This window comes from Cimex lectularius, unplaced genomic scaffold, assembly GCF_000648675.2.
Source record: "Cimex lectularius strain Harlan isolate CLEC.00 unplaced genomic scaffold, Clec_2.1 scaffold13, whole genome shotgun sequence".
In the NCBI taxonomy this organism is placed as follows: Eukaryota; Metazoa; Arthropoda; class Insecta; order Hemiptera; family Cimicidae; genus Cimex; species Cimex lectularius.
The window spans coordinates 107,915-134,787 of record NW_019392649.1 but is presented as its reverse complement, the minus strand read 5'-3'; the positions used below and the strand labels follow the sequence as shown (position 1 = coordinate 134,787).

The 26,873-nt window shown below is 34.5% G+C and overlaps 1 protein-coding gene across 23 annotated transcripts in view; it reads right to left on the bottom strand.

Annotated features, from left to right (window-relative positions):
• LOC106664580 (glutamate-gated chloride channel) overlaps positions 1-26,873 on the bottom strand; it is a 212,833-nt gene that overhangs the window by 164,589 nt on the left and 21,371 nt on the right. The window lies entirely within an intron of this gene.

Sequence of the window (26,873 nt, the reverse complement as noted above, 5' to 3'; positions counted from 1 at the left end):
AGTTCACCAGATAGGCTAAATAAATCTCCCAAGTGTTGAATAATTCCAAGGGATGAGAAATTACCAATTGCAGGGTAAATATTAACTCCCTTTCATAAATTATTTCACGTATTAAAGATACTCAATATGGATTTATCAAATAAAATATGGGATTGATTATATATCAGGACTGGAGTGCTTGTTTAGTTAATGTTAGAATGTAGTCCATTAGATTTCGAGGTACGATTGACCAAATAACCTCTTTCAATTAATTAATCTTTGTGTAAGGTATTCGTTGAGATAAAAAAAGTCAGTGTCACGAGCGGGATTCGAACCTACGACCTTGGGCTAACTACGCCGCTCCTCTACCACTTGACCTATCGTGACTTCGATCCACTTATCTCAACCAATCCCTTACATAAAGATTAATTAAATGAAAGAAGTTATTTGGTCAATCGGATCACAAAATCTAATGGATTTAATAATTAAGCTGAAGTATGTCTTCACTAAAGCTCTCCGTGGCCATTTCATTTGTCGCCGAGAATCGAATCCTGATTACACTACTATTACAATTTTTTTACCAAAATCCGAAAGGTGGGTTGAGATGGAAAATTGGTGTCCGAGTGCATTAATCGGACCACGAAATATAATGGAAGGTAATCAATACTAAAAGTTACCATTATTGATAAATTGTTTAAATTTTGAAAACAAAATATCCATCGTAATTAATTATATACGTTTTTTTAATTTATTGCATCAAATGTTAGCATTTTTAAAACCCACATAAATGGAATCTTTTAAGGAGTATGACATAAATATACATAATAAATCATAAACTAAATTTATCAATCTTAATCATAAAATCATAATTTTTCTACAATAACTTTGTTTAGTCAAGATGTATTTTTTTACGTGGGATTCTCATTTTCCCTGAAAATAACCGCTAAAAATGTTCGCGGTTTCTGTAATGTAGATGGGGATACATTTTCGTTTTTGTTAGACATAGCCAACGAAGCCGTAAAGGTGGATTGTCTTAGGGCAGAGAATGAATATTTTAAAAGCTTCAAGCACTTTCGCGTGTTTCTTTTGAGGGTTGAAATCTTCACAAGTGAATAACTCAAAATTTACTTTGTAAATTTACACTTTCTCCATGAAACGTTGTGCTAAGTTAGTTAGAAAAACTTTTTTTCTTATTAAATTAATGCTATTTCATTAATTAACTCGTCTTTCTTTGGTATGCCTTTAAAATAACAATTAATTAAGGTTTTTAGTTGAGTTAAAAAAGTCAATGGCACGAGCGGGAGCCGAACTCGATCCTCGATCCACTCGGACACTAACTTCCCATCTCAACCCCACCTTTTGAATTTTCCCTCCTTTTTGCCATTTTTCATTTTTCAAATTCGAGGTCGCGATAGCTCAAGTGGTAGAGCAGCGGCGTATCTAGCCGAAGATCGTAGGTTCGAATCCCGCTCGTGTCATTGATTTTTTTATCTCAACTAAAAATCTTAATTAATTGTAATATATTAATTGGTCAAGCGGACCGTGAAATTAGTGACTTTAAAATAACGTTAATCTTTCTGAGAAAGTATAATTTGAGTTAATATCAGGATTGAACAGGTAACATTAAAGTGGCTCTTATTTCCCTTAAACCCTCTTTTACAAGAAAGGCGGGTTATGCTAACAAAAGTGTAAAGGAAAGAAAACATTTGGTGGGGGATGTGGTTAACATACAGTAAACATTGCGGCAATTGGCTGTTGCTTCGACCTTTTCACTCTCGATTTCAAACAAAGCCAACAGTTTGTTTGGGCTTTACTGGGAGCTTTTTCGCAAGCATCGGCAGTGTAAAGTTGGTGTTTCAAACTTGGGAATGTTAATTGACTTTTTTGTAAATTGATTCCAAATTTATACATCTGCAGAGTATTTCGAAATTGAATTAATAACCATCGATGCAAAATTAAGGATTTTTTTTCAACAGCCCAACTTAATCTCATTTATTCGATAAAGTTTAAATCGCAGGCTATTATTGCTTACAAAAGTTTCAAATTATTAATATAATAGCATAACAATACAATAAAAACTATACAACATTTGTATAAATACGCTAGTTCATGAAAAAATCGAACCATATTTGTTTAACTTCAACGATGTCTTTAAATTTGTTCATTCATTGTTAAGAGCAAAAATGAACAAAAACGTTTTAGAACTTTGAAAATGGGCTCGGAAGAATTTTTCGTATCGGCGTACCGACGGAAATGTTTCGAAGAAGCCTTCACTACTGTCTTTTATTTATCTAAAATAATTGAAATAAATTCATCGCGAACGTTCGAGCCGGGAGTTGACAATCTAATTAATAGGGAATGTTCGCAGGAGGGTGGCTGAGGGTCGTGTCGACACAAAGGGCCTTTCGTAGATGTTAAGATAACAATATGAAACAGGAGGAAGATATATTCATTTATTCTCTCAGAAAACGAAAACACAAACAAAATGAACCTGAAAAAATGAAAGGCATCCGGGAAAAATAAAAAGGCGAAACGAAGCGTGCTGTGATGGCGTGTAGCTGAAATGCACCTGAATAATACAAAACAGCAAAAAATAGAGGCGTCCGAACTTAACACCTTGTAAAAAATAATTTTCCTATATTTACTTTACGCTCTTGTTTAATTACTCTAGTAAACAATTTATAATGATAGAAAGGTATTAATGTAAATTTCTATTTTCATCAGTTTTATTTTAAACGATTCAGACTTTCTCGATTATTAGTGAAGACATTAATTTTGTGTGTTTGTGGGCCAATTGTCATTTATTAAAGCCATATATTATTTAGAGACGATTTATATCGATTTTGCTATTATAGCTAAAATCCATTTGTTTTGAACTATTTCTGTTTTATATTTATTGCGTTGATTTCTTCAAATTTTTATGTATTGTTTTTTAAATCATTTATTTTCTTTATTAAACGAATTATATTATCGTGAGTTGAAAATCTCTCTCACTCTCTCTCTGTCTCTTTCTCTCTCTCTCTCTCTCTCTCTCTCTCTCTCTCTCTCTCTCTCTCTCTCTCTCTGTATCAGTCTGTCTCACTTAATCCTCTCCCTACAACTACACTATTTGATTCTGTCTCTTTTTCTCTTTTCTGTTGTTCGGGCTTGTCTTTTTTCAACATTGCTATTACTTTCTTAAATTCACTAATTTCGTGATCCGCTTGACCAATTAATACTTTACAATTAATTAAGGTTTTTAGTTGAGATGAAAAAAAGTTAATGGCACGAGAGGGTTTCGAACCCACGACCTTCGGCTAGATACGCCGCTGCTCTACCACCTGAGCTATCGTGACCTCGATCCACTCGGACACGTTGTAAACTAAAACAATGAGTTAAATTTTTTAGTCTACCGAGCATGATAGTTTTTCACCCGCTTTTGATCGTTTCGTTTTTAAATTTTTAATTAAAAAATTAAGCGACTTGATGAACAACCGAGCGTGAAAATTCGATCGACACACTGCACAAACCATCCATGATTTTTAGAGAGAGGAAGTAGCACATTTAATTTTCTGAAAAATTCAAATTAGATTTTGGTTCTGTTTGGGGAAAATGCCCGATAAATATAAGATTCTTCCCATCTTACTTTATGTTTAAATAATCGAAATTTTTACGTTCATATACGCAATACCACCGTAAACGACGTTTTATTTTCGATTCGATATTTCGCTGGGTTTAATTAACGGACCAAATTGCCCTATTAATAAAATCCTCACCGGCAGAACAATTAAACGTGGAATATTAATGTCGTCAAGCCGTCGAGAGATTCGGAGGGAAAGTAATTGGTAAACCGACGCACATTTCGCTAGGTCGCGATAAATTAATTGAAACGTTTATAAATAAAATAAATAAATAAAAAATATAAATAAATGTCGAAGCCGGGCTAATTTGTACGAACGTACAAGCACCAAAAAATCCTATACACTTTAATAATTTGTTCGCCCTGTTAAGGATGTTCAACAAATAATTTTTTGTACCCATGTGTCAGACAATTACACGCGCGCTCAAATGCTCACAAAATATAATTATTTCTTTTAATGAGAGGAAAACGCACAAATACGGTAAATACTTAAGGCGTGGAAGTGATTTTAACGCCTTAAAAGAAACTTCGTATACGTTTGGTCCTCCTATACTATTTACGTCAACGTATGTCATACTTCCGGACAATTTTATTATAATTGATCCATTTTATATTTAAGTATATGGTGCTTTTTTTGTATAGCTGTGTGGTATTTTCTTTTTTCTCTCTCACACTCCCTCCCTCTCTCTCTCTCTCTCTCTCTCTCTCTCTCTCTCTCTCTCTGTATCAGTCTGTCTCACATTCCCCCCTCCCTACAACTACACTATTTAATTATGTCTCTTTTTTTCTATTCCTCTGTTTTGGCTTGTCTTTTCCCAACATTGCTATTGCACGTTCTCTTTTCCTTATCTGTATTTCTATTTTATGTTTATTTATTTAATTCTTTATTTTTTACGAGGGTTTTGGCTACGTCCCTAGTCCCTCTATTACGGTAAAATTATTTAATGTCCATAAAATTATTTTTACGAGGGAACGGAACAGTACAGGTCATATATGACCCTCAGGGTGCCGGATTAAAACAAAAGCCCATTTGTAAGTATGTCGGGTTTGAATGCAGGATTCACCGCTGGATTCGAACCCGGGACCTTTACCTTACAGTGATGAGCGCCGTGTCAACGCCTAAACCGTTGCGGCCACCGACGCCCCCCTATTTTATGTTCTCCCTCTCCCTCTTTAGGAATGTCCTTTCTTACACTCTCTCTGGCTATCTCTCTTTCTCCCTTCTCAATCGATTTTCTCTCTCTCTCTCTCTCTCTCTCTGTAACCCTCACTTTTTGTTATCTCACTCTCCATTGTTTACCACCTTTTCACTCTGTTTCTCTTTTTTTCATTCTCTCTCTCTCTCTCTCTCTCTCGTTCGCTCGCCCTTTGTACGCCTGTCTTTTTCCAACATTGCTTGCTCAATCACTCTCTCTCTTTTTCTACATTAAGTTAACTAGTTAAATGTTTATTGATAACATAAAACTTGTGAAAAACTTCGAGACAAAATAAATATTTATTTGAAACTATAAGAAAATTAAAGCCGAAGTCTTTTAACGACTGAAATACAACTTAATTAAAAACAGTCTCTTTTTGAACTAACGTTACCTATATCTAATAACCCAATAAAATTGTAATAAATTGGTATTTCTCAAGCTAAAATTGACATGATTCATTAAATAATTAAATTTATGAACGTTTAGCTGACGGCACAAGTTACGGAACAATGGTCTAAAAGCTTGATGGTTCTCCTTTTCTCGTATAGAACATTTATCAGCCAAAAATTAAAATGTTAAAGAAACTATTTTCATTTAGACAAGAGAGCAGAACGAAGGCTAAAAACAACTTAATTAACCAGATTTTGTATTTCATTCAATTCTCTGAGTATTTATAATCTCTTGAACTCCGGGATTGACTTTTTTGCAAATTTCGTTCAACATTAACGTCTGGCTTTGATAAAACCCTGACATCATATTTATTACTAAAATATTTCAACAGAAATCGAAGTTCAATAGAGTTGGTAAAAGCAGATCCCCGGTATTTTTCTGGAATCGGGCCAGTCCGCCTCAACGTCTGGAATACAGATTTATAGGTTTGTGCCATCTGAAACCAAATAACCCATTGTCTAGACCATCTTAGTGAAAATACTGTTTTACTTACTATACATTCATAAAATAGTGAGATTTATACAATATACCAAAATCCCTAAAAAACCATAAAAATCAAATAAAACTGTCTGGAGAATGTAAAACCAACATTGCGCATGGGCAGATTGAACGGAACACTATTTGCCAGCGTCCTCCGTTATTTATCTTTGGAGATACTGCCCAATGAAAAAAATAATAAAATTGTTTATTATAGTTAACATTTTACAATTAGTAAAAATTGTCATGAATTCCGAGTCCTATTAATTTTATTTAGTTTTATTAACTTTAATTAGCATACAAGTAGGAAAGTCAGTTAGCTAGAAGTACAAGTAATCTTATACATCTTTCTATCAAGAAAGCCATAGCAATTGTGTTAAACAGACTTTTTGGCTGAATACAATTTAAAAGCTAATATTCTAAAAGATAGGTATGAATATAATTATAATGAGTATGGAATTGTAGTTACGTTATTAAGGCTTACTTTGTACGTTAACTGTCGTCAACAATCAAGAGAAAAACCATAAAATCTGTGAACCGCCTTTGTTAACATGCTAGCAAGATACCACTTAACCTGAACTACTACAAGCTTCCTCGAAAACTTAGCGGTAGTGGCAAAATCCTGTTTGCACAAGTTTTAAAATAGCGTCAATGTTACTTAAAAGACGTTAAATATAACGGTTACCTTGAAAAAGCGGAAACATTATACAAAATTAGCATGCGTTTTAACACGTTCCGTGTATTATTAGCAATCTGTAAACTTTTCGATGGTTTTTCTATCTGAAAGTTTAGAAAGCGAGTGTAACAGATTGAAAGAACTTTGCTGGCTCCGGTTCAGTGCAAAACTGTTGAGCTCGAAAGTTCAGCTTTCAACTTAAGAGAAATCTCCTTGTGATACAAAGAAAAAGAACAACCGCCTGTGATCGGCAAAGAAGATTTATAAATCTGTATAAATTTGAAACCGACACGTCCTTTTTCATATAAATAAAAATAATTTATATGCATAGTTATAGTGTTAGCTGTTAGGCTCAACTAAATTGTACTGAAAAGGGTGCTAAAAATGTCTCAAAATGCATATATATTAGAGACATACATAATAAAAACGATTTAAAAAAATATCGAAAATCACTGATATAGTGATGTATTTAATAACGTAATAAATGCTTACTTCGTGATACTCTATTCTGTTCATTTAGTTTCAAACATATTCTCACAGAGTTTTTATAGATTTTCTAAAAAATATTATAACCGGAAACAAATTGCCCAAAGCTTCATTTAAACTTATTTTATAAAGAATAAAGGGCCCAAGGGAAAAGACTTTTTATTCGTTAAATTTTAGTAGAAACTCCCAGAAAGCCTTTCTTAGCGTCATTTTTTGTGTGCGATTAATATAAATGAGCCAGTTTTATTTTTATATTCATGACGGTTTGTGTCAACTTGAAATTTTTATTAATTTGATACTCTCTCTTCTTCAAAATTATTTCACTTTGATATCAAGTAAACAACAAACATAATATACAATTTTTGATTAAAAAATGTTAGTCACTTCTACGTATTATAAATCTAGAGTTGGAAAAAATCGGCTTTAATGGATTTTTTTTTTTAATCGGCCTTATGATCTTGCATATTAGCCATAGTACGAATTCTTGTGTGTTCAAATTGGGGGTTATCGGGAAAAAAGGGCCAGAGGCGACGGTGGGAATCGAACCCACGACCGCGGCGTGAGTCTCTCATGCTAACCACTCGGCTACCGCGGTCCCCTAATGGAAAATGAAATTAAATTGAAAATTGTAACGGTTCGAAGGGTGATATTTATTATTGTTCAATGTCTATAAAATAACAATACCGGAAACTTCAGAAAGTGGAAGATTTCGTAACTAGAATAATAAAAGTAATATTGCTGATGATAAAATCTAGGATAAAAGGAAAGAACGAAAAGTTTCCCGTCTTAACAGTCGATATCAACATGAAGTATTGATTTTCAGTATTCAATGAATTATCGTCTTGTGTTGAAACTTGTTTTTGTTTTCTTCTTTTGAAAAGTTCCCCAGCCAAAACATTTCATGATATTGTAGGTTTTTAACGTGAAAATCTCTTGGTACATAGATTATTTGTCAAGTGAAAGAAAGTAAATTAAGAGTTGCAAAAGAGACATCCAAATTAGCGTCCTATTTAGATAAGACAAATAAACTGGCATGTAAATGCAAAGGCCGCAATGCGAGTTGTTCGTGAAACGATGATTAACTGTCTTTCACGGCGCAACGGTTATACGTTTTCGCAACACTGACCGATCTTGCACATAGTCTTTGACAATCGCCGTATATGTTTACTTTAAAACCTGCCTTGAAATTTTAAACCCAAAGGAAGTCATATAAAAACAAATTTAGTAACACAACTCTTTTATATTAAATTTTCGCAATATAATATTTTGTCACCCATCATTATAAATAATAAACATTAAATTTACATATATCGGCACACTCTGCTCGTGTATGTGTCTATACACAAGAGATTTTTTGCTCAATTACTTCGGTTCAGTTATTCAGAGATTGCATGCGGATTATTAATATCATTTGAAAGCAGCAACCTCGTGACCACCCTTAACAAATTTAATTAAACATAAATTCATAATATGTAATTTGGTGTGCTTGTAATGCCACGTTGGAATGAACTAATTGAATATTTGAACGGACCCAACAACCTGACCAGCTTCAAAATAAAGAGGGAGAATTTGATCTATATGTTTAATCATGAATATTTGTTATTACAATAATCTACTAATAGATTTGTAATAGGAATTTGAATGCATATATTGTATTGTTTACAATTTAATATTTTTATAGTAATTAAGTGATAAGGTTTTAACAAGACATAAAAATCCTTTGTTACCATGCCAACTAACAGTTTATTCAAGTGTGTTGTAAAGTCTTCGGTTATTTGATTTATAAAACATTTCGTACATAAATATGTAAAGGGATGTTCCCATGGTAAAATTAATCAATCCCCAAAATAATCAGGGCAAAGTTAATTTCTGGATTGACGGAGGGATTCTGTGTTCTAAACCTTACTTAATTGACGGTTTATTAGTGCTTCGATAGGCTACGATCGCGTAATTGCAATTTGACATAATTCATACATCCGACTAAATAAGTCTGTTAACGTCTGCCCAAATATGCGTGTTTGTAGCAAGAGGAATTTTTTTATTCTATTGGATAATGGCTCAACGCGCCGAATTTTAATATTCGGTTTTAGATTTACATTGTATATCAAATCTCTAAATGGAGTTCCTCCGATGTTGAAATTTTTCTATATCACGTTACCAGATTTTTTTTTGCTAAGTCGTGTCCAATATCTGCTTTCATATGGTAGAATTGCAAGAAACAATAGACGACAGAGAGAAAAATCCATGGTGATATTTGCAGTCAACAACAGTTCCATTTTCGTGCGGCAGATTAGATTATAAACATTCTGTAATTGTAGAGGTTGCCTATATTGAAAATATGAATGACAGAAAAACATGCATGTACCTCTAAAACAAAATATATTTACAGTTCTTACAAGTATTTTTTTAGTTTAAAACTTTTTTTATTTATTTAAATGTACATCACAATATCTTTAAAAATTATTAAAGGAAAAAAGTTACGTTCCTTTCAATTAATTAAGAAAACAAGTTTTGTGGCAAATTGTGATTAGCATTTATTTATAAAATTATTGAATGATATGTATATTATTTTAACAAATTATCTTATTCTAAATGTGGACGACAAAACAAGACATGTTCTATTTAAATAAAATGCCTAAATGAATGTGTACAATTTTAGTTTTCACAAACGAAAACAGAGTTAAATAGACAAGAATGAATTAATTTTGTTTATTTACAAAAAAATGTATATGTAACTACTAAAGTAGAGAAAATGAAGTTGCCCTATAACTTCCTACAACAAGCAATTCATATACATACAATATGTTGTAAAATTAATGAGTTTTAAAATTATTTTTGTTACATTAACCTAACCTTTTTTTTCCTATGTATGAATTATACATGTCAAAATACAATTACGCGCTTACATTGCTGGGGTGTTTAATTTACAATTTCTTTTTCAACAATCACTTTGGTCGACAACAAAACTTCTATGGGCGTCAGTGGCCGCAACGGTTTAAGCCAGAAACACACTTACCCGATGCTACGCCATGCGACGCTATCCGATGCTACCCGACGCAAATCAAAACTCCGATTTTCTAAAAGGTTGCATTACCCCCGTGCACATCTACCCGACGCTCTGCGATCCCCACTGTCCAGATTTTCGGGTCGTATCGAGTACAGTCGAAAACAAAAGAACCGGACACTCATATTTTTATTCAAATTACATGTATTATTGTCGTTATATTAATTACAACATACTTATTTTAATACAAACCAAATTAACTGTGATTAAAAATTAATTAGTTTTTATTTAACAAATTAATTTTAATGGTTTGGTAGAAAATTGATCAAAACAACGGAATACGATTTTTTGATGAATTTAACTAACTATTTATTGTACTCGCTTCGGCGGTACATATACTAAAATTGGAACAATTTATTACACGGTTTTGCTCATAAAATTTAATTAACAATTTATTTCATAGTTTTGCTCGTAAAATTACACCATTTTGTAATGTCGGGTAGCATCAGAACAGGACACTCATATTTTTTGTAGTTTATTTGAAACTAAGTACATGTAATTTTGTCGTTATATTAATTACATGTTATTTTAATGTAAACCAAATTAAACGAGATAAAAAATGCATAAGATTTTATAAACATTGTTTAATTATGATGGTTCGGAGTAACTTTATATAAAACAATTAAGTTTAACCAACAATTTGGTGGATGGTTGTGCTCATAAAATTTAACTAAGAATTTATTACAAGGTTTTGCTCAAAATAGTGCATTAAGAACAAAAGATGCGTTGCGATTGTGATAGTGATTATTGTGATAAACGCTGTGGACTGTACGCGACGTGTACTTGCGTCGGATAGATGTGCACACCCCACCAAAACGTGGCAAGGCGTCGGGTAGCGTCGCATTGCGTAGCATCGGGTAAGTGTGTTCCTGGCTTTAGACGTTGACACGACACTCATTACTGTAAGGTAAAGGTCCCGGGTTCGAATCCAGCGCCTCCGCATTCGAACCCGACATATTTACAAATGGGCTTTTTTTTCAAAAACACCGGCACCCCAAGGGTTTATATAACCTTTGCTGTTGCGAACCCTCGTAAAAAAACACAAAAACAAAACACTTGTCAATAATCAGTAAAACTTGGTCGATCAGATTACGTTTTCGTTGGTGAAAATGTTGAACTGGATATATTTTTTAAATAATCAAGCTCCATAAATTTTTGTAACAAGTAGTCAACAGCTTTCCAATTTTGATTAAAAAATAAAAAATAAAGATATGATATAAAATTAATAAAAGCTGTTCATCATAACTTCAATTCATATTACCCCTTCCTCACGAAATACGTAGATGATATATTGACAGCAGTTCCGACAGATCAAATTCGAACTATATCAGATTCATTTAACAGCTTTCACTCACTCTTACAATTGCACATGAAATCGAAACAACAAAAATACCATTTTTAGATACTCCTGTTAAAACAACCTACACTGATGACACATTAATCACAGATTGGTATCAAAAACCAAGAAACACAGATCGCTACCCCAACTTTAGATCACAACATCCACTTCAAACAACAATAAACACGGCAAAAAAACTACTTCACAGAATTATTTCCCTGAGTCATGAATCTTTGCCATGAATCTAGAAAAACATTTTCTTTATTGTTCCAACGTTTCGACCTTAATTGATCTTCATCTTATCCCATCTTCAGGGTCTGGGATTAAACAGTGTTTAAATTACAAATATATATAAGATGTGAATATGAATTTATACAATGATGCACACAATATAGAAATTTTAGGTTTAATCGCAGTATTTGTACCAACTCAAAGTGTGTTTTATGTGTAGATGTGCACGGTTGTGTTGAGTGTGTTAGTTGAACACCAGCACAATTTCGATTTCAACAAGCCGCAAACATTAAACACAGAACAAAACAAACAATTTTTAGAAATGGTTTTCCTCAACTCAGATACATACAACATCAATTACAGAACGGACGCATGAAAACTCAATCGCAGCTTCGCTAATATCATAAATCAAGTTCAATACCAGTAACACACAAAACATATAATATAACATATAAAACAATCGTTAAACTCTACACATTAAACAATTAAATCTTCAACTATTTTTTTCTCCTTTCCCTAATACTCCCGTATATAAGGATACTGAAAGGCTAACCAGACCCGAACAACAAACCATTACCCCTTTTTTCCGCTTTCGGTCCCTTTCACCTCATAGAAGACGATTCTCGTAGAAAAACGAATTTCAATCCCTACTTCCTTCCCCATTCCTTCAAAATCATAACATTTATAAAGAAATAATTTTTGGGTATTTTACGTGCGCAAGGAGAAAACCTAGGTTCTCTCGACTCCTCGGAAATTTTGGAATTTACTTTCGAATTAAAATTTATATGTGTTGGCGAGTTATTGGTATGTGTATGTTGTGTGTGCATGTGAATGAAGTAAATTATGTTTGTGTGAGTGAAAATATTTCCACGTTGTACTATTAATTATAGTAATTATAATAATTTATAAACAAACACATCTAAACGTAAATATCAATCTTTGAGCATTTGGGAGATGGTGAATTGAGAAATTGAGCGATTTCTTTTCATTGATTTGTGTGATAACGTGTGACCGGGCTAAATTTGTCGCGAACACTTTAAAACTTCCATACCATCCCTCAAAATCACGAGATAAAGCTGAAAAAAAACACTTGAGGTTTATGTCACATTTATGTCACAGACCAGCAATAGGTTGTTTGGAAAATTTTACTCTAAACAGGATGGCTTTTTTAAATATGTTCCTAGCTACAGTCTTCAGTAAATTCAAACATTCGGGAACATGTTAATTTTTCATTTTTTTCGAAAACGAATTGAGCTCTGGAGCCAAGAAATCGTCGTGGAGCGTCACCCTATAAAAATCGATAAGAAATTTTAATAAGCTTTGTTTGGTCATGTTCTACTTTGCCCCATTTCTCTACCGTTTTTGAGTCATTCGCGATTTTTGGGCAAAAAGCATCGTTTTTTACGTGCACATGGAGAAAATTTTGAAATTTACTGATGAATGAGTAAAGCTAGAAAAACATGTAAAAAAGCCATATTGTTTAGTGTAAAAGTTTCGACAAAATGAGACATTGCGAAGGTTTGTGGCTTAAAAAGTTGAGATAATATGCATTTCGAAAGTTGGTCGTTTTATCCGGTAAAAACCAGGTGGTAGGATTTTTTGATTGGCAGTGCATATACATGTTCAGACGTGTGTGGTATTTAGTAACCATTAGTTAATGATTGTTTCGAGATCGTGAGATGCGGTCTGGAGGAAAGGTTTAGAAAAATATTTCCTTAATCGTGCCAACGTTTCGATCTTTATTGCGCTCATCTTCAGAGTACTGCCTTCCCCACTCCTTCAAAATCATAGCATATATAAAAAAAACTAGTAATATTTCACTAACACTTTCAAAACGACACACAACATTGATATATCTACAAAGAAAACACACTTTGAGTGAGTACAAATACTTTGATTAAAGCTAAAATTTCTATTTTGTGTACATCATTGAATATATTCATTTTTACTTGTATTTGTATGATTGAAAAAATGTTTGTAAATCCCAGGCCCTGAAGATGATCTCATTGAAGATCGAAACGTTCGCACGAGAAAGAAAATGTTTTTCTAAACCTACATTACACCAGACCGCATCTCACGATCTGTAAATATTGAAGAGTTTTATAGATTGTTTAATTGATTAAAATAGATACCAATTTGTTAAATGTCATTTATGAAGGAACAGAATTTTAAATTCAGCATGCTATGACAAAGTTGGATGAATGGCATGCTACAATGAAAATTGGAAGTAATGGATGAAAAATTCGAAGTTTTTATTACATAATTTTTAAAATTTTAATTGTTAATATTTGTGGCTGTTTTGGGACAATGATTTATACAACAAAACTTACAACATTTCTAAACCGAATATATATAATAAAGTAGGTCAATGAAAGTTCGTATGGCAAGTGTACGTCTTTTTAACGATATCTGGCAAAATAAGATGATTTCTGACTGTTTTAAAAGATCGACCAGTGGCGAACCGGACGCGGAAGACGTCCTATGCACGCTACGTGTGAACATGCGCGCGCTCCACCACCATATCGATCACGGTTCACTTGCTGCCGTCTCTTGTTTTAACTCTTTCCCTTACTATTTACACTTTCTTGGTTTTGGGCCAGAAAAGGACATTTTTGAGACAAACCGGCTCAAGGTGCGCGGGAGGCCGGGAATGAAGCAATTAACCTTAACGGTCGGTAATTATATCGTTTTATTGATGATAGTCATACGACCATTTTCTCGTGTACAACTCAAAAGATTTATTCTTTTTGTATTTATCATTAATGTAGGTTATTAATTGATCATGTATCGACGTTAAAAACTAAGTAAAACTTCACGAAAAAAAATGTTTAATTCGACTAGGCGTTACAGAAGTTTAATTAATACAAACGCGAATTCGTCCCGGTTCCGCTTGCACGCTTACATTAAGATGGATCGACGAGGAGTCGAAATCATTCATAAATCATAACCGAAGGTTGGCTACACCTGATTCTAGGACGCATGCCAGATTAATCATCGGCGTGCCATGCAGGTCATTGCGTTCTTGGAAGACACCCGGGTACGAAATTTTTAATTGTCGTACAGAGAGAAAAATCCTCGTACGTAATTGAATTGTACGAAATTATGAAGTTTGTAAGGGTTGATTAGATTCGTCCGGGCTTCGTGAGTGTAGTTACTAAGTCCTGTGGATTAATTGAGGTAGAGAAGAGGATTTAGAGGACTTTCAACCCTTCCACCTTTTAACAACATTTCCGTTTTGTAGAAAAATGGTGAGACAACAATAATGATTATGTTATTAATGTTATATATTTATAGTTTGAGGTAGTTTAGTTTAATTGTAATGCAAATGTACAAATACAAAGTTTAATAGAACAGTACCATCGGAATTGTGCAATTACAAAAAAACGGTTAATATCTGCGATTTAATTACTGTCGGACTAATTACTCGTTTTTTGCATTTCAGCAACTTTGGTGACAGGATATCAACAATAATTGCAGATCAGTATGTTCAATGTTGCCCTAGCTGGTGCACAGAGTTTCAAGCTTTTGCATACAAATTGAGACATGGATTTAGGCAAGACATGTAGAACATGGGTAATTTCAGTTTAGCAAAAAAAAAAAAAAACATGGACCAATCATTTATAATTGTAATATAAAAAGTTGTGTTGTGGACTGCCATTTACTCAACTGCTTGATTAATAGCCTGGTTGTATAATCACACTTTTTCAGATTTCACCATCTTTGGTATGAAAATTTTAGCTGGACAATAAGAATTAGGATTAGCAGATTGTTCTAACTAAAGACAGGGAAATATTTTCAAGATTTTGTATAGAAAAACTTCCAATTGAGACGTGGAAGAGAGCAAGACAGGCAGAATATGCACTGTTAACAGAAAATTTGCACCCAAGCTAAAATATAATTCAAAATTCACAGTTTATTTGTATATGATATTAGTTCTTTATTAGTCAGCCTCGACAACTTATATCCCAGATCCAACACAGACAATGGTAAAATGCTTCAACGGCAGACAGACCAGCGCAACAACGATAGGAAGACCAAACAAAAATTGATCTCTCACACTCTCTCTCTTTCCTCTCTCTACTCTCTACAATGTCTCTCTCTCTCTCTCTCTCTCTACTCTCTACTCTCTACTCTCTAGTCTCTACTCTCTAGTCTCTACTCTCTAGTCTCTACCCTCTAGTCTCTACTCTCTAGTCTCTACTCTCTCTCTCTTTCTCTCTACATATATATTTATACAGTGACGCACAGATTTGTTCACATCAGTAAACAATTTTCTATTATCTCTCGTTTGCAAATCCCGTATTTTTTAATCCAGACAACAGCAATAGTATTGAATTCGTTGAACTGTTTGTAAACAAGCATTCACCCCAATAATCTTTATTTATGTTTATGCCTTTGAATGGAGCCAGTTTATTACGAGTCCTCGTGTGAACAGTTTTGTAACTCGGGCTACTTCATTGCAAATTTTGCAAAAACCATTCAATAATTCGACTCAAATTTGTTATCAGGTTTCATCAATTTAGTTATTTTTCTTACATATTGAAAATATTTCCTTTCCTTAATGGTTATGATCTATTCCGTTTAATTACAGTATGAAGCCATTTTCAACGATTTTGAAAGATCAAATAATAAAATCTCTACAATAAGGGCTTCCTTATCGTGAAATTTCAAAAAAATATAAATTGTTATTGGGGTAATAACAAAACTTAAAAGATCTTCCGGAATTTACGATAGTTGTTTTAAAAAGAAGAGGAGTGGTCATAAAACAAAAATTTCAGAGGCCAAAAGGCGTTGTATCAGGACAGGTTGACAATGCTGCCCAAATTCAGCGTAGGCCGCGTGATAATGATAATATGGATGTCAGTGCTGAAATAAACGGAGATGTTTACGTGGGGCCGGATTAAGAGAGACGAGAAATGTGAAAAAACCATTACTGACAAAACAGTGGCTTGCTGATCGTGGTTTTAATGTCATGGAATGGTCCCCACAGTCACCTAACCTTAATCCAATTGAGCACTTGTGGTGAAAACTAAAAAATCTTCAGCCGATGTTGCAGGAAACGCTTCAAACTTGGATCAACTTTGGGAAAATACACAAGTTGAATAGGACCTAATTGATCCAGAACAGTACAGAAATCTCGTGAGAACTATGCCCAGAAGGACTGATGCAGTTTTGAAAGCCAAAGGAGGACATACAAAATATTAAAGGTCTTTCTATGACACAATCATATTATCGTTCGCACAAGGTAATTTCTTTTATATTATTTTAATAATCATGTTAAAGGAACAATTTAATTTTTTTGGTGTTTTTTATGTTAAGATAAATAAAATTATTAAAAAAACTACGTTTATTTGATGTCCTACAATTGTTTTGTAAAGTAAATAATGATATAACCCAATTTGCATTGTGAAAAAATCTGTGAGTCACTGTATATATGCTCGTTTTGATGTTCATCATAAAAGTTCATGTAGTGTTAAACTAGGTTAACAAGAGAAGGACTTCACACTTCTAGTAACGATTCCGTTTTGCAAACAAATATGAAACAATAACGGTATTTTAAAGCAATTATGCTTCGAAATGGTTTAAGTAAATGAATTATAAATTCCTGGTTCAGACATTCATCAGTAAATTGAAATATTCGAAAACATGTTAATTTTTTCACTTTTGCGAAAACTTCGAATTGAGCTGTGTAGCCAGGAAATCGTCCTGGAGCGGCGCCCTGTAGCAATAGATAAGAAATTTTTCAAACCTTGGTTTGGTCATCTTCCACTAAAAATATATTTCTTGTTTTTGATGTTAATCACAAAAAGTTCATGTAGTGTTGAACTAGGTTAAAACGGGAAGAACTCCACACTTGTAGTAACGATTCAATTTTGCACACAAATGTAAAACAATAACGGTTTTGTAAAGCAATTATGCTTTGAAATGTTTTAAGTAAGTAAATAAAAAACAATTTATTCTTCTTCTATGACTATTTTGTAAAAGATGGTTTAGAAAGTGTACAAACTATTGCTAGCCAGATATATATTAAAAAAAAAAAAAAAAAAAAAAAAAAAAACAGTCTCCAATGAAGGTTGGGGGGTATCTTCAATATTAGATATTTCAAAAATGAACACACATTGATGAAAATTTGTATTGTCAATATAAGGATAACGGTATTTCTTACGAATTTTCTACAAAAGACGGCAAAAAAATATTTGTGGTACTTGTCTAACTATCCATTTCATCGGGTTTTCCATTTTTTATCTGAACTGACCAACAAGTCACAGTGTTTCATAAGGGCAACACTATTCCCATGACATCCTAATTCCACTGTGGAAGACCTAAGACGTGATGTTTACTGGGCTGATGGATGAAACAGTAAACAAGGTGAAATGGGATAGCCTGGCGGGAAGCCTGTTATACATCCCGCATGATCTACTTTCACATGATACTCTCGACGTAAGAAAAAAACACGTTTTACCGGATTATAATAAAAACGATTGGGTTTACGTTCTTATCTGGATGAAAAGACGGAAAGCCTTTTTATGCGATTTTTCTGAACAAGCTGGCGTCCGAAAATAGAATATGAAATTTCTCTAATGTTAATTTTGGGTGGTGGTACTAAAAAATAATACTATACAATAAATTGTTTTTATATTTTAAAGAAATTGTTTGTTGTCAACAGTAATCATCTTAACTTTCTTAGATTTATCATTGCTTATAATTTTTCATCTTTTGGAAAATAGGAAAAACTTAAAGGAATGCGTTCCCTTTTTCGTACTTTGCCGTCTATTTCTTAGTGTTTTAGTCTATTTACTGATTAATTATGTTTAGATCGAACTAAAATTTGTAATTTAGTTGAAGACGATCGAAGCAAGTTAAATAATATATATATATAACTATAGCTTTGCCAAGCTTTCAACGCATATTACGCCATCATCAGGGGCTAAGTTTAATAAATTTACATTTAACAAAATAATTTTAAAATTAACAATAATATTAATGTGAAGTAGTACTTACTCAACTGTTATTATATTTAACATTAATAATCATCTCTCCCTTCCCAATGGCTTTACCTCCTCCTTCCTCCCACTAAAATCTGGGGTGCCACAAGGGTCTAGCAACTCTCCTAACTTTTTTCCATTTATATCAACGACCTGCCCGACTCCATCCAGTCCTGTAACTATCACCTATATGCCGATGACTCCCAAATATACATATCCTTCCACCCTTCCGATCTTCACTCAGCTATTCTCAAGATCCAAAAAGACTTAAACTCCATCAACGAATGGGCTCATAAAAATTCCCCCCCTCAGACCGTCCAAATCCACCGCCATAATTATCGGGTCCAGGCAACTCCTCAATTCCTTCCCCAGCATCCCATTGCTCATGCTAACTAAATAACCATCCCATTCCGTTCTGCTCCTCGGTTAAAAACCTAGGAGTAGTCTGTGACCAAAACCTTTCCTGGCATCCTCACATTTCCCAAATTTCTCGCCATTGCGTTGCCTCTTTCAGCCTATTACGTCGGTCGTGGCTTCTCTTACCTTTCTCCACCCACAAACTCCTTGTATCTTCCATTATAGCTCTTCGATTATAGCTGTGTGGCATTTGGTTGTCTCTCGGAGGAGAGGGACACGCGATTGAAGCGTATTGTGAATTGTTGCGTAAGATTCATGTTCGGCCACGCACGGGGTCCCGGGTGTCAGGGTTCCCAGGGTGTCCCAACTTTTCTGGCTCTCCCCCTACTTCCGTGCACAGTATTTCCTAGGTTACTTTCTTTTCCAGTCCATCCACATTCCTCCTTACATCACCAAATCCCTCCAATTCAACTCCTCACATCACACTCGTACCAACCGCTCATCCCCAATCGACCTTATCCTTCCGCAACAGACAACCCATACCTTCGAAAGATACTTTCTGATCCGAGCCCCTAAATTCTGCAACTCCCTTCCCCCTTCTATTCGTCACGCTGCCTCCTTTTCCTCCTTTAAAGCCCACTTGTATAATCACCTCCTCTCCCTCCAGCATAGACATTACGTTAACATTTGATATTTTTGTTTAATATTCTTGTAATTCTCTCTTCTAGCCTGCCTTACAAGTATACATTATGCCAAGATTTCTATCTCATTTTACTTTTAATTTCATAGAAGGAACTTACTTTATTTATTTCATGTAAATTATTCTTAGGGGATACCAGTCCCAGAATAAAGTTATTTTTCTTCAAATAATGAAGTAATCTACAAGCAACTAAAGATTATCCTGAAAAAATTTCACAGTAAATATTTATAAATTTATACATAATAATTAAGCATAAATATTTACTAATGATACTAATATTACCTAAGTCACATGTAAATTAGGGCTAATTAGTGAATAGTATAGATATCAATTGACCTTCTTCCGATCCTCGTCAACTTAAATATTTACTGATACTAAAAAGTGAAAACATCATAAAAATGTCTTTCTGGAAGTGGAGAAGATACAGAACGCAAGAACCTTTTTCCTTTCTATTCTTTTTATTTGTCCGCAATGGCCCCGAAATGCATTGCGAATAAATAAAACGAATAGAAAAGAAAAAAGGTTGTGGGGTTCATTATCCTCACCAGAACGAAAATTCATATGTGTTTGCGAGTTGTTGGGTTGTGTACGTTGTGTGTGGATGTGAGTGAATTAAGTGAATTAATGTTTGTGAGGGTGAAAATATTTCCACGTTGGACTCTTAATTATAGTAATTATAATAATTGATAAGCAAACTCTTCTAAACGTAAATATCAATGTTTGAGCATTCGGAAGTTGGCTAATTGAGAAATAAAGCGATTTATTGTCATCGATTTGTGTGATAACGTGTGACAGGGCTAATTTTGTCGCGAACACTTTAAAACTTCCATACCATCTATCAAAATAAGATAACGCTGGGATTTTTTAATTGAACATGTCTGTGCATACACTGCTCATCAAAAAATAAATAAAAAATCAACCACTTGGGTTTTGCAGGAAAAAATGGTCATTTGAAAATGCATATTTTGTCTGCATTTTGTCACAGTCTAGCAATAGGTTGTTTGGAAAATTTTACACTAAACAGGATGGCTTTTTAAAATATTTTCCTAGCTACAGTCAATCATCAGTAATTCAAACATTCGGGAACATGTTAATTTTTTTCACGTTTTACGAAAAGTTCAAATTGAACTCTGGATGCAGGAAATCGTCCTGGAGCGGCGCCGTATAGCAATCGATAAGAAATTTTAATAAGCTTGGTTTGGTCACCTTCCACTTTGCCCAATTTTCAACCTTTTCGAGTTATTCGCGATTTTTGGGCAAAAAACCTGGTATTTTACGTGCGCATGGAGAAAACCGATCGCTCTCTCGACTCCTCGAAAATTTTGGAATTTACTGATGAATGAGTAATGCTAGAAAAACGTGTAAAAACGCATATTTTTTAGCGTAAAAGTTTCTAAAAAGTGAGACATTGCAAATGTTTGTGGCTTAAAAAGTTGAAAAAATATGCATTTCCAAATTTGGTCATTTTTTCCAGTAAAAACCAGATGGTAGGCTTTTTTGGTGGGCATATACATGTACAGACGTGTGTGGTATTTAGTAACGATTAATTAATGATTATTTCGAGATCGTGAGATGCGGTCTGGAGGGAAAGGTTTAAAAAAATATTTTCTTTATCGTGCCAATGTTTCGGACATTATTGAGTTCATCTTCAGGGCAACTTCCTTCCCCACTCCTTCAAAATCAAATTTTCTCTCATTTTTGCCATTTTTCAAATATCGTGTAATCTATTTGATTTGATTCACTAGTTTTCGTGGTCCTGCTTGACCGATTAATATCTTTCAATTAATTAAGGTTGTTAGTTTAGATTAAAAAAGAAGAAACTCCACTTGGAAAGGAGGGAACATTCAAAAAGTGGGGTTGAGATGGGAAGTTAGTGTCCGAGTGGATCGAATCGATAGCTCAAGTGGTAGAGCAGCGACGTATTTAGCCGAAGGTCGTGGGTTCGAATCCCGCTCGTGCCACTGACTTTTTTATCTCAACTAAAAACCGTAATTAATAGACTTATACCTAATAAGTAGTATATTTTAGGAAAGATTTAATTGTTTTCTTTTATTTGAGACTTATTTTAGTTTTATTTCAGAATATAATAATTAACAATAATTACCATTTTAATAGACAAAAGCTTAGGAGAGTTTAAAAATTTTTACCTATTTTTTTAACCTATTTTTTTTAATTTGTAGTACATTACAACTACTTTAAAGTAGGTAACAAGTAACAGTGAGGAAGGTAATATATACAAAATTAAAACCAAGAGTGGAGAAAACACCCAATTTGCATTACTCCAATGTTACTATTACTCCAAATAATATATATACGTGTGTCATTATCACTTTCACTGTCATCACCATCATTTCGTAGGAGATCTCGCGGCCATTGTCTCTTCAGTCGGCGGGAAGGGTTCGAGGGGATTCGTCGTGATGCGAGGTTTCAGATGTGCTGATTTACGTTAGTTGGGAGGTTTTTATGAAATTTACGGTAACGGAAACGTATTTCATCTTGTACGAAAGGGATATGTAAATCTGTATGTGTAGTTTGGTTTGATACTAAAATAGAGCATCTAGTATTTTTCTTAGTGGTTCTTTTCAGAGGATCTTCGGAAGAGGTCAAAACAGACCTGATTTGTTTTGACCTCTTCCGAAGATCCTCTGAAAAGAACTTCTTGTATCCAGCAGGTCGATAATCTATTTTCATCGTTACATTTTTCTTAGTATTAAAGACCGGGTAGTTTGAATGCGGTGGATATTGGAATGTTTGGCTGAACCCCACACTTCCAGTCCTTAAGTCCAAATCGGCTTAACTGTGGTGTTGTAAAGCAGCCTTTTATTTCTGAGAGGTAAATTAGAACTTTGTCAAAAAGTGCAAGCACTCTATATCGTGTCATAACCTCCTGACGTTCCTGTCGTGTGTGAGGATTCTACGTCAGGCGTTTCTCGATGTACAATCCGAGGTACCGCACTTTGTCCGCAGTTGGGAGGGGAATATTATTTAAGAAAACAGGGAGGGGGAGATCTTTTTACTTAGAGTGAAGGTAATGAGGGCGGATTTGTCTGTGTTAAATTTTATCCTTTTCTTTTTAAACCAAGACTCTAGTATTATGAGGTGTTGTTGGAGGTTTCGAATGAAATGACAAGGTTGGAGTGGCTGGAGAGAAATGCCGTATCGTCTGCAATGTGAATGTGGTAGTTTCGGGATGAGATGGTATGTCAGCTGTGAAAACCTGGTATAGGGTAGGGGCCAGAACGCTACCCTGAGGAACACCATCATGGAATAGGAAAATATGCAGAAAGGGCATGGCCTTCGATGGCTTAAAAGAATCGGTCAGTGAGGTAACTGTGCAATACAAGATAGTAGGTGGATGGAAGGATGCCCTTGAGAATGAACAGCAGGCCCGAGTGCCAAACTCGATCAAAAGCTTGGCATACGTCAAGAAAGGCTCCGGAACAGTACTGTCCCATCTCAAGGGAGGAGGAAATAATGTCTGCCGGACAGTTGAGTGGCGGTTGCGAAAACTAAGTTGATGGTCTGGGATTATGTTTTGAGAATTTAGAATCAGAAGAATTATTTTCAATAGAAATTTTTTTAAAATTTTACTCAAAGTAGGTAGTAGACTTATTGGCCTGTAAAAGTAGTACCATATTACCCCGTAACCTAAAAATTGTTTTTATAAATCGAATTCATGATATCATTTAATGGGAAAACTTTAAAAGAAATGTTTTGTATTTTAATTTGATTTACACTTTTTTTTTAAATTGTATTGTGAGATCAACCGCTGGGCAAACTGTGACGACGCGCCTTTGAATGAGCATTGCAGAGGGAGCAGTGCCTAGCACTGACCCGGTTCAGTCCAAATTAACAAATGGCAGTCTTCAGACACGGCATTCGACAATTATACCACGAGGAAAATCCTAAGATTAAATTGAACGTAATTGAATCAGATTAAATTACATCGGACCCGGGAATTTCTTTTTCCCCGTCGTCACAGCTCGACCCGGCCCGATGTCGCTGCGATATGCCTTATAGTCAGGAACAATTTCCTAAAGAGCTCGGATCGTTATAATGCTTACAACTGGGAGATATAATGCCTGTCAACATCAATACAGGCAATAAAGGGAACCATCCGGCCGCAATTGTCGAGCTCCTGTTATTTACCAAAATAGAAATGAGAATGGATGTCGGCCTTGTGGAAAAATTGAAACCAAACTCAAGCCAATGCACTTCTTTTAATTTACCTTTTTCATTGTTAGTTTAAGAAAATAAGATATGTTTATTTATGTTATACCTTATTCTAGGAACTGTACACCTAATTATATTAATTAAACTCAATTTTTAAATGTAAAACCAGCCCTTGAAATATCGATAAAATAAAATTTTAAATTATTAAAACTATTTAGACCGGACGTTTCAAAGCATGTTTGTCTTTTTGACAACTCGTTTTATACGACCCATTTCAAGTAAAATAAACCAAAAAAATCACAAGAGAAAACCGAAATTCGATAAAACTGAGGTTGAAAATGTTTCAACTGAGGTTCTATCGCGAACACGATATTTTTCTTTTAAACCTTCTAAGCCCAGGATCCAATTGCAACGAAATATTTTTGAATGTTCCGTGCAAATTACGACTTACACAGTTTTTCTTTTCCTGAAAAATCACGTTTTTACAAATAAATGTAAACTTTTTTCGGAATATTATGAACCAAATTTGATCATTTATTTTTACCATTATTAATCAGATGTTTTACAAGAGATATGTCTAAGGAATGTAAAAAAATAACGTATTATTAATGAGAAAAATTGACTCCAAGTGGTTCCGTGTTCGACCCACGACACGTCGACCCTGTGGTCTTTTTTTTCAATTTCCCATCCACCTCTCCGCCGTACCTAAGGAGACCCGTACCGGCGGACCACGGCCACTAAACTAATTCAAATTGGATGCAAGTTTAGGAGATCTTATTGTGCTTAACGTCTTCCTTCGACCTTGCCCTTAAAAGGAAGACCCAAAGAAGAAGGGAAATTTTTTTCTTATTATTAATTTATCTAATCTAATAAGTCTCCCCCTTGCTGGTTAATCCTTTTGAATACACTTTCTAATAAATACAATATTTTCATAAATAAATAACAATTATGGGTACAAGGAGTAACCAGCCCGGAATTAAAAGTTCATGGAAACGCTAAGATCTAACAAATAACTTATCATAGGAAGAAAAAAAAGAAAAAAGAAGGAAAGAAAAAACTAATCAGGTACTTTATCCACTATAGCTCGGCTAACAGGCTTGAGGACCTGAAACGTCCTCTTTTCTTTAACCAGTTCGTTGAGGGTCGGTGGCCAAGTGTGGCGGAAGAGGAGCTTTAGTGGTTCGCTCACACTCTCAAGGAGGGGGCAGTTAATAGTCTGTGTTGGACACTGTCATCCACTCCGCAGTCGGGACACAGTGGACTGTTAGCTCTACGGAATCGGTGCAAGTAAGCGTTGAAATTTCCGCGACCAGTCATTATTTGTGTGATCCAGAAATCTAGTTGAAACCACTTTGCTCTTGCTCGGTCCGCAACAGTGGGTAGAAACTCGTGGGTTAACCTTCCCTTGGTGCTTCTGTCCCATCTTTCCTGCCACAAGTTGTCTATCCAAACTGTAAGCATCTCCCGGATCTGCTTTCTAGGTTCAGTTCGTAGCCTTTCCCTATCTGATGCATCCAAATTTACCATTGTTGGCTCCTTTCCATCTATTAGCTGCCGGATTCTACTGTGGAGGACAATGTCTATTGGTGCAGCGGAAGCAAGGACTTGGAGGGCGTGAGTAGGGGCTGTTCTATAAGCTTTAGTCGACCCTGTGGTCGTGTGTTCGATTCCACCGTCGCCTCCGGAATTTTATTCACGCTCTCCCCTTCCCCGAAGAAATAATTTTGATATATTTAAACTTCGCTATGGCTTATGTGTAAATCATTAAGCCATAAAAACTCCACTAAATTGGTATTGAGCTGTACAGGAACGCTCCCTGTTGCGACCCCAGCATTCATTTTGATATCTGAGTACTAGTTGCCGCAGCTCACTCTGAAGCAGCAGTGAGGATAAGGATTGAAGTATAAGATAATAAGAAATGGGTAGGAATCGTTTAAGTTTATAGGGGACCTAAGTGCCAAAGCCTATTTAAAGCTTTTGAAAAAACAAACGAATGGTACATTTATTGTAAGTAGTTTTTCCCCCAGCTATGAACAGTAGAATCGTAAACCTCACGGTCGTGGGTTCGATTCATCCCGTCCTTCTTGGAACTTTCGACTTTTTCTCTTTTCCCGAAAAATATGAACATGTGACGTACTCTGAATAATACAAAAAGCATAAAACTATAAAAAACGACCAATAAAAAAATCAAATTCTATCAAATTAAAACCACTAATTAAGTAAATTTTGGAATAAAATTTTGTCTGCTATTTGGCATACTCTCACCAATATGCTTGTAAAATTTGAGTCAAATTAATGTATAAATTTATGAAAAGTGTAAAAATGTCGTTTTTCTCATAATCTCACACTTATCCGAATTATTTTTTGCGTACAATTTTTTGACCTACCTAATGGGGTTTTAGCAAATGTATATACCCTTAGTTTCAATACAATACTGTTTATTTTTATATTATATATATATATATATTTTTTTTTTTTTTTTTTTAACGAGGGTTCGCAACAGCAGAGGTCATATCAACTCTCAGGGCGCCGGTGTTTTTGAAAAAAGCCCATTTGTAAGCACGTCGGTTTCGAATGCAGGGCCGCTGGATCCGAACCCTGGATCTTTACCTTACAGGGATGAGCGCCGTGTCAACGCCTAAACCGTTGCGGCCACCGACACCCCATTTATTATAACGATGTTTTCTTATATTTGACTTCAACAGTTTAACTTATGATTTTTCCTTTTTGAAGGTGGGATAATAGGTCATCTCAAAAAAGTCATAACCAGTTTTTATCCACAACGTTTCGGATTTATTTTAATCCTTCTTCAGGTGAGTTAACGCAATGGTTAAAACAGTGGTCGTCAGTCATTAATATTTTATAACAGTTTATTTTAAAAAAGAGCCAGTTTGGTACATATTTTAGTCTTTCAGACTCCAAACAAACGTTTAATATTTTGACATATTGATGACTGACGACCACTGTTTTAACCATTGCGTTAACTCATCTGAGGAAGGATTAAAATAAATCCGAAACGTTGTGGATAAAAACTGGTTGTGGTTTTTTTGAGATGGCCTATTATCCCACCTTCAAGAAGGAAAAATCATAAGTTAAAATGTTAATTATTTTCTTATCATAGATAAAACCCAGAAAAACAT